We start from the raw sequence: 12,126 nt of genomic DNA on the forward strand, positions 1-12,126 counted from the left end.
GGGAGGTGGAGCTTGCAGTGAGCTGAGATCCGGCCACTGCACTCCAGCCTGGGTGACAGAGTGAGACTCCGTCTCAAAAAAAAAAAAAAAAAAAAAAGGAACTTAAACAATTCAACAAGCAAAAAACAAAGAACCCCAACAAAAAGTGGGTAGAGTACATGAACAGACCCTTCTCAAAAGAAGATGTACAAGTGGCCAACAAAGATGAAAAAATGTTCAACATCACTAATCATCAGAAAAATGCAAATGAACTCATCTCACACTAGTCAAAATGACTATTAAGTTTCTTTTTTTGTCCCCGCCCTTGATATCTGAAGAATGGCTACCATTAAAAAGTCAAAAAATAATAATAATAATAACAGATGTTGGCAAGGCTGTGGAAAAAATGGAACACTTACACACCATTGGTGGGAATGTAAATTAGTTCAGCCACTGTGGAAAGCTGTTTGGAGATTTCTCAAAGAACTTAAAACAGAACCACCATTCAATTTAGCAATTTCATTATTTGGTATATAACCAAAGGAAAATGAATTGTTCTACCAAAAAGACACATGCACTCATATGTTCTACACAGCACTATTCACAATAGAAAGACATCAGCCAGGCACAGTGGCTCACGCCTGTAATCCCAGCACTTTGGGAGGCCAAGGTGGGCAGATCACCTGATGTCAGGAGTTCGAGACCAACCTGGCCAACATGGTAAAACTGTGTCTCTACTAAAAATACAAAAATTAGCCAGGCATGGTGGCACATGCCTGTAATCCCAGCTACTTGGGAGGCTGAGACAGGGGAGTCTCTTGAACCCAGGAGGCAGAGGTTGCAGTGAGCTGAGATCACGCCACTGTGCTCCAGCCTGGGTGACAGAGTAAGACTCCAGCTCAAACAAAACAAAGCAATAGAAAGGCAGGGAATCAACCTGAGTGCCCATCGACAGTGGAATGGATAATGAAAATGTGGTGCATATACACTATGGAATACTATGCAGCCATAAAAGAGAACAAAACCTCAACCAAGTTCAAGGATAGTGTCAAAAAGATAAAAACTAAAAAGCGAACAAAATCATGTCCTTTGCCACACCGTGAATGGAGCTGGAGGACATCATCCTAAGTGAATTAACACAGAAACAAAAAACCAAATATTGCATGTTCTCACTTGTAAGAGGAAGCTAATCATTGGGTACACACGGACATCAAGAGAGGAACAACAGACACTGTAGACTTCTAGAGGAAGGGCAAGGGCTAAAAAACTGCCTGTTGGGTACTATGCTCACTACTTGGGTGATGAGCTCAATCATAGCCTAAACTTCCGTGTCACACACTATACCCACGTAACAAACCTGTACACGTACCCCCTGAATCTAAATTAAAATTTTAATTAAGGCCTGGCGCAGTGGCTCACACCTGTAATTCCAGCACTTTGGGAGGCTGAGGTGGGTGGATCACCAGAAGTCAGGAGTTTGAGACCAGCCTGGCCAACATGGTGAAACCCCACCTCTACTAAAAATACAAAAATCAGCCAGGTGTGGTGGTACGTGCCTGTAGTCCCAGCTACTTGTGAGGCTTAGGGGAGAGGATGGCTTGAGCCCAGGAATTTGAGGCTGTAGTGGGTTTTGACTATGCCACTGCACTCCCGCCTGGGTGACACAGCAAACCCTATATCTTAAAAACAAATCAAATTTACTCCAAATGCCACTTTGGGCTCTTGATGATGATAGCTGACATTTATAGAGCCTTTATGTGCAAAGCACAGTGCTAGGATATCACGTTTAACTTCTTGTTGAGGTGGAAATCAAGTCTATTCTTATCCTTATTTTACAGATGAGGAGACTGAGGATCAGAGAGGTAAAGTCACCTGTTCAAGGTCATACTGTGGATGTAGCTCTAACCCAAACCCTCCTAACTACAGCACAAATTCTCAGCCACTACCATACTAGCCCCTTCATTTGAAGGTGTCTTTGTCATTGCCAAGATTCCTTTTCCTCCTGGCCCCCTAAGTCTTCAGGATTCTCTCATCTCATCTCCCCAGAGGAGCCACCACACTATCTCCTCCAAAAACAAAGTCAGAGCCTTCACTGTAGACGGACCTGTGTTCTTCCCCCAAACTCAGTCCACCTTATCTCCAGAAAAACGATATGACTCGCCCTGGAGAAGGTGGGGGAAAAAAAAAAAATCCTCTCCCCACCAACTCCACCCCCCAAATTACTGGATTTGGGGTAAATTTACAGGCTGGAGACAGAAGAATGGATGTGTATTTAGCTTTCAAATTGACTATTGTTTTATGTGAATGTCTGATTAAAACAACACAATGGCTGCCAGATGGGGGCTGGGAGTACAATTTCCCATGTGGAGAATTCTAGAAGACATGCCCGGAGTTCTGGAGCCTGGATCTTCTGGACAGACAGGTGGCCAGGCAACCAGGGTGGAGACACTAAAGATAACTGTGGGGTGGGGAGAAGACCCCCGCCCGAGAGATTTGACTGGGATTGGTCTACGCAAGAATGGAAAATGGAGGCAGCATGAGTTAGCAGCAAGCTTGTACACTGCTATAGAATCCAAGGGACCCAGCCAGTGCTGGCCAATAGAAATAGAATGTAAGCCATAGACATGATTTAAACTTTTCTTGTAGTCGCTTAAAAACATGGTAAATCTATGAAACAGAAGATTGCTCATGCAAATAAATAAACTTCGCTTTGGTCTCAGGGATCAGGGGTCCCACACTCAAGTGCTCTCAATACCCAGAGAAATAACTGAAATAAAAGGAACACATAGGGTGTGAGCAAAGTTCACACGTTCCTCTAAGAAAAACAATACAGCAAACATGGTGATTTCTGTTCATTAATAAGTTTCCATGTGGGGACACCAAGGAATAGTGGGGACTATGGCACGCGAATCTAAAGGAGCTCCAGGAGACTGTTGTTTCATAGGCATCAGGGTTGCTAGACCTTCACTTTTTTTAAAGGACGTGAAAGTTGGGATTTTTTTAAATTTATTTTTTTGACAGGGTCTTGCTCTGTCGCCCAGGCTCGAGTGCAGTGGCGATCTTGGCTCATGGCAATCTCCACCTCCCGGGTTCAAGAGATTCTCCTGCCCCAGCCTCTTGAGTAGCTGGGATTACAGGTGCACTCCAGCATACCTGGCTAATATCTGCATTTTTAGTAGAGACGGGATTTCCCATTGTTGGCCAAGCTGATCTAGAATTCCTGACCTCAAGTGATCTGCCCACCTCAGCCTCCCAAAGTACTGGGATTACAGGTGTGAGCCACCGGGCCCAGCCTCTAATTTTTGTATTTGTTGCAGAGATAGAATCTTGTTGTGTTCGAGACCAGCCTGGCCAACATGGTGAAACCCCATCTCTACTAAAAATACAAAAATTAGCTGGGCGGTTGTGGCATGTGCCTGTAGTCCCAGCTACTCGGGAGGCTGAGGCAGGAGGAATTACTTGAACCCGGGAGGCGGAGGCTGCAGTGAGCCGAGATCGAACCATTTCACTCCAGCCTGGGCAACAAGATTGAGACTATGTCTCAAAAACAAAAAAACCAAAACAACAACAACAACAACAACAAAAACTGTTTGAAAGCTACTAATCTGCCCATGGCCTCTTAATTTACAAGTGAGAAAGCTAAGGCCTACAAATGGCAAGTACCTGAGATCCTGTGTGTGCCAAGACTAGAGCTGGGACCACAGCCTGGGTCTCCTTGCTCCCAGCACTGAGCCTTGCAGGCAGCTGAATCCTGCAGACAGCTGGGTTTGCCTGGGAAGCTGCCCAGGGGAGCGCCCAGAGCTCCCTCCAGCTTCTCTGGCTCTGCCCAGGGGAGGGCCGCCTGCTCTCTCCCTGTCTCCCCCCTCCTCCGCCCTTCCTCATGCCTGTTTGAACAACTTTCTGACCTGCTCCTTCACAAACTCTCCTGGAGGTATGGCTGCCTCCACTGCTTGTCCCAGAGAATACCGAGGCGTTGGCAGCTTGGCGGCCCAGGTTCAGCCAGGCCCGTGGCAGACAGTCGTCAAACAGTGGCTGTCTGGGGAGAGGGAGGCCTGTTTACCCAGGGCAAGGCCCAGGCAGAGGCTGCCGTTTTCTCCCTCCACCACTGGCCCGTCCAGCTGCTCACCCTACTGACTCAGCTGTCCCCATCTGTATTTGCTCATTCTGCAAATATTTATGGAGTGCCTACTGTGTGCCAAGCACTGTTCTCCGTGCTGGGGATACAGCAGGAGACAAGGCAGCCTAACTCCCTGCTGTCATGGAACTTCTGTGAAGGAGACAGATGATAAACAGATCAAGGAATGCTTAATTTCAGTGCTGTAGAGGATAATGGAATTGCTAGCGAGGGATGGAGGTGGGGCAGGCTTCAATTTGGGCGTTCAAGGGAGGCTGCTCATAGAGGGAACAGCAAGAACAAAGGCCCAATGGCAGGAATGTGCTTGGTGTGACTGAAAGATCGTTAAAAGGCCAGTGTGGCTGACTGCAGTGAGCAAAGGGAGAAAGATGAGAGACTATCAGACAAAAGCCAGAGCCTGTGGGGGTCTTTTGGTCAAAGAAAAGAGCTCAGGGTCAGGCGCGGTGGCTCACGGGAGGCCAATGTGCACAAATCACTTGAAGTCAGGAGTTCGAGACCAGCCTGGCAACATGGTGAAACCCTGACTGTACTAAAAATACAAAACTTGCCAGGCATGGTGACACGTGCCTGTAATCCCAGCTTCTTGGGAGGCGGAGGTTGCAGTGAGCCAAGATCGTGCCACTGCACTCTAGCCTGGGCGACAGAGTGAGACTCTGTCTCATAAAAAAGAAAGAAAGAAAGAAAAAGAGCTCGAGTTGTATTTGAAGGGTGACACAAAGCTGTTGGAGGAGTTTAAGTTGGGATGTGAAACATGGCTGCACTCTGACCGTCTCTAACTCTGCCCATTCCCTTCATGACTTCCCGTCCCAACTGTTTCCAGGTACATTTGAGGTTGTTTGAAATGGTGTTTAATTATTCCCTTTTCCTTTGAAATTTTCATTTATTTCTTTTCCTTTGACCTCCTGGGTTCAAACAATCCCCCTACTCAGCCTTCCAAAATGCTGGGATTACAGGCATGAGCCACTGTGGCCAGCCCAATTTTTTTTTTTTTTTTTTGAGATGGAGTTTTGCTCTTGTTGCCCAGGCTGGAATGCAATGGCGCAATCTCAGCTCACTGCAACCTCCGCCTCCCAAATTCAAGAGTTTCTCCTGCCTCAGCTTCCAGAGTAGCTGGGATTACAGGTGCCTGCCACCACGCCCAGCTAATTTTTTTTATTTTTAGTAGAGACGGGGTTTCACCATGTTGGCCAGGCTGGTCTCGAACTCCTGACCTGGTAATCTGCCCGCCTCGGCCTCCCAAAGTGCTGGGATTACAGGCGTGAGCCACTGTGCCCAGCCTCTTGTTTGTATTTCTAAACATCATGGTTATACTGACTTCTCGAGAAATCAAGACTTCTTGATTTTCTAGTTACAGACGTAATGTGTTAACTTGCTAGTAAGAAAGATCCTATATAACTATATCCCACTTTGGAGATAAATCAATATTTTCAATTGCATAACCACATTACTATTATGGCTATTATTCACAGCTGACTTTGTCTGTATGTGAACCAAGGTCCTTCCATGCACTGTTTCAATTAAGCTTCACTGTAACACGGTAACATAGCTTTGGTCAATATCATTAACAATACATACTAACATTTTACATTCAAGGAACTCTTTGCAGTTTGCAGGACACTCTTGCCTCTATCCCCTTGAGCAGCAGAGCTACCCTGAGGGGTAAATAGAACTAGCATTATTAAGCCCATTTTCAGAGGAGGATGTGGATCCCGGAATGATACAGAAAATTCTACCGATCCCAGTAGTGCCCAGTGGTTCCGATAAAACCCATCTTCCTGGCCGGGCCTGGGGGCTCACACTTGTAATCCCAGCACTTTGGGAGACCGAGGCAGGCGGATCACTTGAGGTCAGGAGTTCAAGACCAGCCTGGCCAACATGGCGAAACCCCATCTCTACTAAAAATACAAAAATTAGCTGGACGTGGTGATGACGCAAACCTATAATCCCAACTACTCAGGAAGCTGAGGCACAAGAATTGTTTGAAACCAGGAGGTGGAGGTTGCGGTGTGCCAAGATCGCACCACTGCTCTCCAGCCTGGGCCACAGAGTAAGACCCTGTCTCAAAAACAAACAAACAAACAAACAAAAAAATACACACACACACACACACACACACACACACCTGTCTATCTGTCTATCTCTCTATCTATGTCTCAAAAAAAAAAAGCCCGTTTTCCACCTAGCGAGGAAGAATTGGGGGACGCTGGACAACTGCATGAAGGAGAGATAAACTCTCCTCTCGTGTTTCGTGTTTGGGGTTGATCAGTTAGTGTTGCCTTTTCTGATACAATCCTTGGTGTTGAATTCTAGCTCTGCCTCTCATGCCTTGCTTGGTTTTGAGTAAGCTATTTAATCTCTCTGAGACTTTCTTTCTCTCCTGGGAAATGGGGATGATGACAGTACCTACCTCAATAGACGGTTGTGAGGATTAAAGGAGTTATTTATTTATTTATTTTTTTTTTTGAGAGACAGGGTCTCACTTTGTTACTCAGGCTGGTCTTGAACTCCTAACCTTAAGTGAGTCTCTTGCCTCAGCCTCCCAAAGTGCTGGGATTTAAGTGTGCGCCACCATGTCTGACCGAGGAGTTAATTTTTTTTTTTTTTTTTTTTTTTTTTTTGAGAGGGAGTGTCGCTCTGTCACCAGGCTGGAGTGCAGTAGTGTGATCTTGGCTCACTGCAACCTCCACCTCCTGGGTTCAAGCGATTCTCCTGTCTCAGCCTCCCAAGTAGCTGGGACTACAGGCATGTTTCACGCCCAGCTAATTTTTGTAATTTTAGTAGAGACGGGATTTCACCATGTTGGCCAGGATGGTCTCGATCTCTTGACCTCGTCATCCGCCCGCCTCATCCTCTCAAAGTGCTGGGATTACAGGTGTTAGCCACTGTGCCCAGCCAAGGAGTTAATTTTTTTTTTTTTTTTTGAGACGGAGTTTCACTCTTGTTGCCCAGGCTGGAGTGCAATGGCGCGATCGTGGCTCACCGCAACCTCCGCCTCCCGGGTTCAAGCAATTCTCCTGCCTCAGTCTCCTGGGTAGCTGGGATTACAGGCATGTGCCACCATGCCTGGCTAATTTTGTATTTTTGGTAGAGATGGGGTTTCTCCATGTTGGTCAGGCTGGTCTTGAAGGCCTGACCTCAGGTGATCCGCCCACATTGGCCTCCCAAAGTGCTGAGATTACAGGCGTGAGCCACCGCCCCTGGCCAGGAGTTAATTTTTATGAAGTGCTTAGAATAGTGCCTGGGCCATGGTATTATACAAGGATTTAACAGCCTAGCTCTAGAAAACAAATGAGCCGGGTCCCAGATCTGGGCCTTCTGATGCCAAGTTTAGTGTGTGACCCCCAAGCCCTAGACACGTGTATTCCTCTTCATACAATTGTTACCACTTCTGCCTATTACCTGTACTTTATTTATCTATAATTGTTTACTTGATATTTTCCTTTCTTTTGAAGACATAGATTAATTTTTAAATATATTTTATATTAATGCTTTAATATGCTATGTATAAATTTTTCTAACATACAATAAATGCACAAACATTTAAAAGTGCTTGTCTGTGGACTACCTAAAATTGGCCCCTGAACTTTGTGGGTTCACCTAATACAAAGTATGCTGGTTTTTTTGTTTTTTTTTTCTCTTTTTGAGACAGGGTCTCACTCTGTTGCCCAGGCTGGAGTACAGTGGCATGATCTTGGCTCACTGCAACCTCCACCTCCTGGGTTTAAGAGATTCTCCTGCCTCAGCCTCCAGAGTAGCTGGGATGACAGGTGCACACCACCATGCCCAGCTAATTTTTGAATTTTTAGTAGAGATGGGATTTCACCATGTTGGCCAGGCTGATCTTGAACTCCTGACCTCAAGTGATCCACCCACCTCAGGCTCCCAAAGTGCTGGGATTACAGGCGTGTGCCACTGCGCCCGACCCATAGGGACATTTTGAGAATTAGGAGTTAATATGTATAAAACCCTAGTTAGTATTCCATAAATTTTTGTTATTATCACAACCACAAGCACAAATCCATAAATACATGTAAATAAAACAAAAATTTCAAAAACATATGTATCTTACTCTTACTACATGAAATGCTCTATGATATTTTCTATTTTATTTCATTCTTTTGTTAAAATGTGAAATTTCATAAAGTGATACATTGATGATTTGCACCTTTTTCTGTGTTGAGTGTTATACTTCAGTAAAAATATTTTTTAAGGCCAGATGTGGTGGCGATTTTTCTGCCTTGGCCTCCCAAAGCACTAGGATTATGTTCTGTCACCCAGGCTGGAGTGTGGTGGTGTAATCTCAGCTCACTGCAACCTTCACCTCTCGGGCTCAAGCATCCTCTTGTCTCAGCCTCCCGAGTAGGTGGGACTACAGGTGTGTACCACCATGCCCAGCTAATTTTTGTGTCTTTTGTAGAGGTGTGTTTTTGCCATATTGCCCAGGCTGGTCTTGAACTCCTGGGGTCAAGTGATTCACCCACCTCAGCCTCCCAAAGTGCTGGGATTACAGGCATGAGCCACTGCGTCCGGCCAAATCTTACTTTGGTTATATCTTACTGTTTTATTCTATTTATAGGTCTAGCAAATTTTGAGAATTTCATTTTCTCCAATATTTTACTTTGAAAAATTTCAAACTTTAACTAAAGTTTGAAAGACCAGTATAGTGAGCACTGATGTATCCTTTCACCTAAATTCACCAACTGGTCGCATTCTATCACAGTTGCTTTATTGCTATCTCTGTGTCTGTCTATGCACTTTTTTATGGAAACATTTTATCTTAAAAAAAACCTGTAAAGGCCAGGTGCGGTGGCTCACACCTATAATCCCGGCATTTTGGGAGGCTGCTGCAGGAAGATCGCTTGAGGACAAGAGTAGGAGACCAGCCTGTGCAACACAGCAAGACCTGTCACTACAAAAAAATAAAATAAAAAAATTAGCTGGGCATGGTGGCACACACCTGTGGTCCCAGCTACTTGGGAGGCTTAGGTGGAAGGATTGCTTGAGCTTGGAAGGTCGAGGCTGCAGTGAACCATGGTTGTGGCTCACTCTAGCCCACGTGACAGAGCAAGACCCTGTTTCAAAACAACAACAAAACAAAAACAAACCGAAAAAAATATATATAATTTTTTAAATAGTATATTTACACTTGTTATACATATTTAATGTGTGTGTGTGGAGGGATGTGTGAGCATGACCCTATTGCAGAGACAATCAACTGTGTACCAACGAATTCATGCTCCCCTTTCCGAACTTTAGAGCTAGTCCCGCCCAGCTACGGACCACATCTTCCAGACCCCTTTGCATTTGGCAAGGGCCATGTGACTAGTTCTCACCAATGGAATGTGAGTAGAAGTGAAAGTGTCTCCCTGGGCTCGGGTGACTTTAGGGGTCCCTGGATGACTATGCCACAGAGGTCAAAAAACTTCTAACCTAAAGTTTGCGTTTGCTTGTTACATAAACTAGATTGCCTGAACTAATACAACCCCAACAAATTGAATGACCAGCCGGGCATGGTGGCTCACGCCTGTAATCCCAACACTTTGGGAGGTCGAGGCAGGTGGATCACGAGGTCAGGTGTTCAAGACCAGCCTGGCCAAGATGGTGAAAGCCCGTCTCTAGTAAAAATACAAAAAGTAGCTGGGCATGGTGGCGGGCACCTGTAATCCCAGCTACTCAGCAAGCTGAGACAGAGAATTGCTTGAATTTAGGAGGCGGAGGTTGCAGTGAGCCAAGATCGTGCCACTGCACTCCAGCCTGGGTGACAGAGTAAGACTCCACCTAGAAAAAAAAATTGCATGACCTATTCCTGGGTTAAGATTGCAGTTTGAAACACACTGGAGTGGTCTTCTGATTTTCCAAGTAGTTTTGAACTGTGGAGACCCTCCAATAAATATTTCATTTAAAAATCAAAAGAGAGTGTCGGGTGCAGTGGCATGAGCACGTAATCCCAGGGGCTGGGAGGCTGAGGCGGGAGGATTGCTTGAGCCCAGGAATTTGAGGCTAGCCTTGGCAACATAGTGAGACCCCTGTCTCTAAAATAAAATAAAAAGAAATACACAAAAGTCAAAAAGAAGTATCTGTGATGGAGCCAGAGGTTAAAGGGTGGGGGGAGGCTAAGCCCTAGTCCATTTGAACACGTCCCTACCCACATTACCCTCAAAGTGAACCCTGCAGCATCTTTCCTGACTCTTAGGACCCAGAGAATACCGTGTGACGACGGCTGAACCAGGTGATTGTCATGCCTCCGTTTCTCAAAAGAGGAAATGGAGGCTGGGTGCTGTGGCTCACACCTGTAAACCCAGCACTTTAGGAGGCCGAGGTGGGAGGATCACAAGAGGCCAGGAGTCCAGCCTGGCCAACATGGTGAAACCCCATCTCTACCAAAACTACAAAAATTCGTCAGGTGTGGTGGCGCGTACATGTAATCCCATCTACTTTGGAGGGTGAGGCATTAGAATTGCTTAAACCCAGGAGGTGGAGGTTGCAGTGAGCAGTGATAGAGCCACTGGGTGACATTGAGACTCTGTCTCAAAAAAAAAAAAAAAAAAAGAGGAGATGGAGAAACAGCAGGAGGACTTGAGTGAAGTCACAAACAGCCCCCTAGGGTCAGGGCCAGAGCCATCTCCCAGGTCACTGATGAGGATAGGTCTGTCCCCTCCCTTTCTATGCCTCTCATCTACCTCTTCCTCTGTGAAGGAGCCACACGGTCCCCTTGTAACATCTATGAACCAGCACCCCCAAAAGGAGAACCTGGGAATCCCAGGGCCCCAGAAGGCTCTTAACAAAGCCTTGTCCTAACTCTCCAGCCAGAGACAGTTGCATCCTGGGACCAGTTATCTATTCCTTAGTCATCTCTGTTGTTTCTACAACGATGCTAGTAAGTATCCTAGTAAGCATCCAATCCATCACCTAGTAAGCATCACCTAGTAAGCATCCATCACCTAGTAAGCATCCATCACCTAGTAAGCATCCAATCCTTTGCATATAGTAGGTGCACACTATATAGGTATAATAATAATAATAGTTCAAATTCACATAGCACTTTCTATGTACTAGACATTCAGCACTTTACAAATATTGATTTTGTTTATTTCTCAGAACAACCCTATGAAGTAAATGGTATTATCATCAGCCCCATTTGACAGATGAAGAAACTGAGGCAAAAAAGATTGCGTCGGTTGGGCACAGTGGCTCAGGCATGTAATCACTTGAATCATCAGGCGGGTAGATCACTTGAAGTCAGGAGCTCAAAACTAGCCTGGTGAACACGGTGAAACCCCATCTCTTCTAAAAATACAAAAAATTAGCCAGGCATGGTGGCAGGCACCTGTAATCTCAGCTACTCAGGAGGCTGAGGCAGGAGAATTATTTGAACCCAGGAGGCAGAGGTTGCAGTGAGCCAGGATCGCACCATTGCACTCCAGCCTGGGCAACAGAGCAAGACTCCGTCTCAAAAAAAAAAAAAAAAAAAGATTGAGTCATTTACCCGAGGTCACACAGCTAGTAGGTGGTAGTTTGAACCCAGGCAGCCTGACTTGAGCTGCTAACCACTATGGTACCCAGCCCCCTTGGATGTTATTATGACGTGATAACTGAAAGAATGAAGATTTGGTGTCAGAGTAGATTTTAATCACCTATTTGCTGGGTGATGCAGGGAAACACAACTTAACAACTCTGAATCTCAATTTCTTTGTTTACAAAATGGAGGTAATACTTCCTACTTGGATGGGCTATTGCAAAAAAGGCTTAAAAGGGAGAAAACATATCAAATAGCTAGCATCTTGCCCATTACATAAAAGGAGCTTAAATGAAAACAAATTTCCTTCCTTATCATTGACCCATCCTTATGCTACAGGCATATGAGTCAGGAGAAACGAAAGGTGCAATTCCTTCACTTAAGCGTCTCAGCAGGCTTTTTTTTTTTTTTTTTGTAAGACAAGTTTCCCTCTGTTGCCCAGGTTGGAGTGCAGTGGTGTGACCTCGGCTCACTGCAACCTCCACCAACTGGGTTC

This window comes from Chlorocebus sabaeus, chromosome 2, assembly GCF_047675955.1.
Source record: "Chlorocebus sabaeus isolate Y175 chromosome 2, mChlSab1.0.hap1, whole genome shotgun sequence".
NCBI lineage: Eukaryota > Metazoa > Chordata > Mammalia > Primates > Cercopithecidae > Chlorocebus > Chlorocebus sabaeus.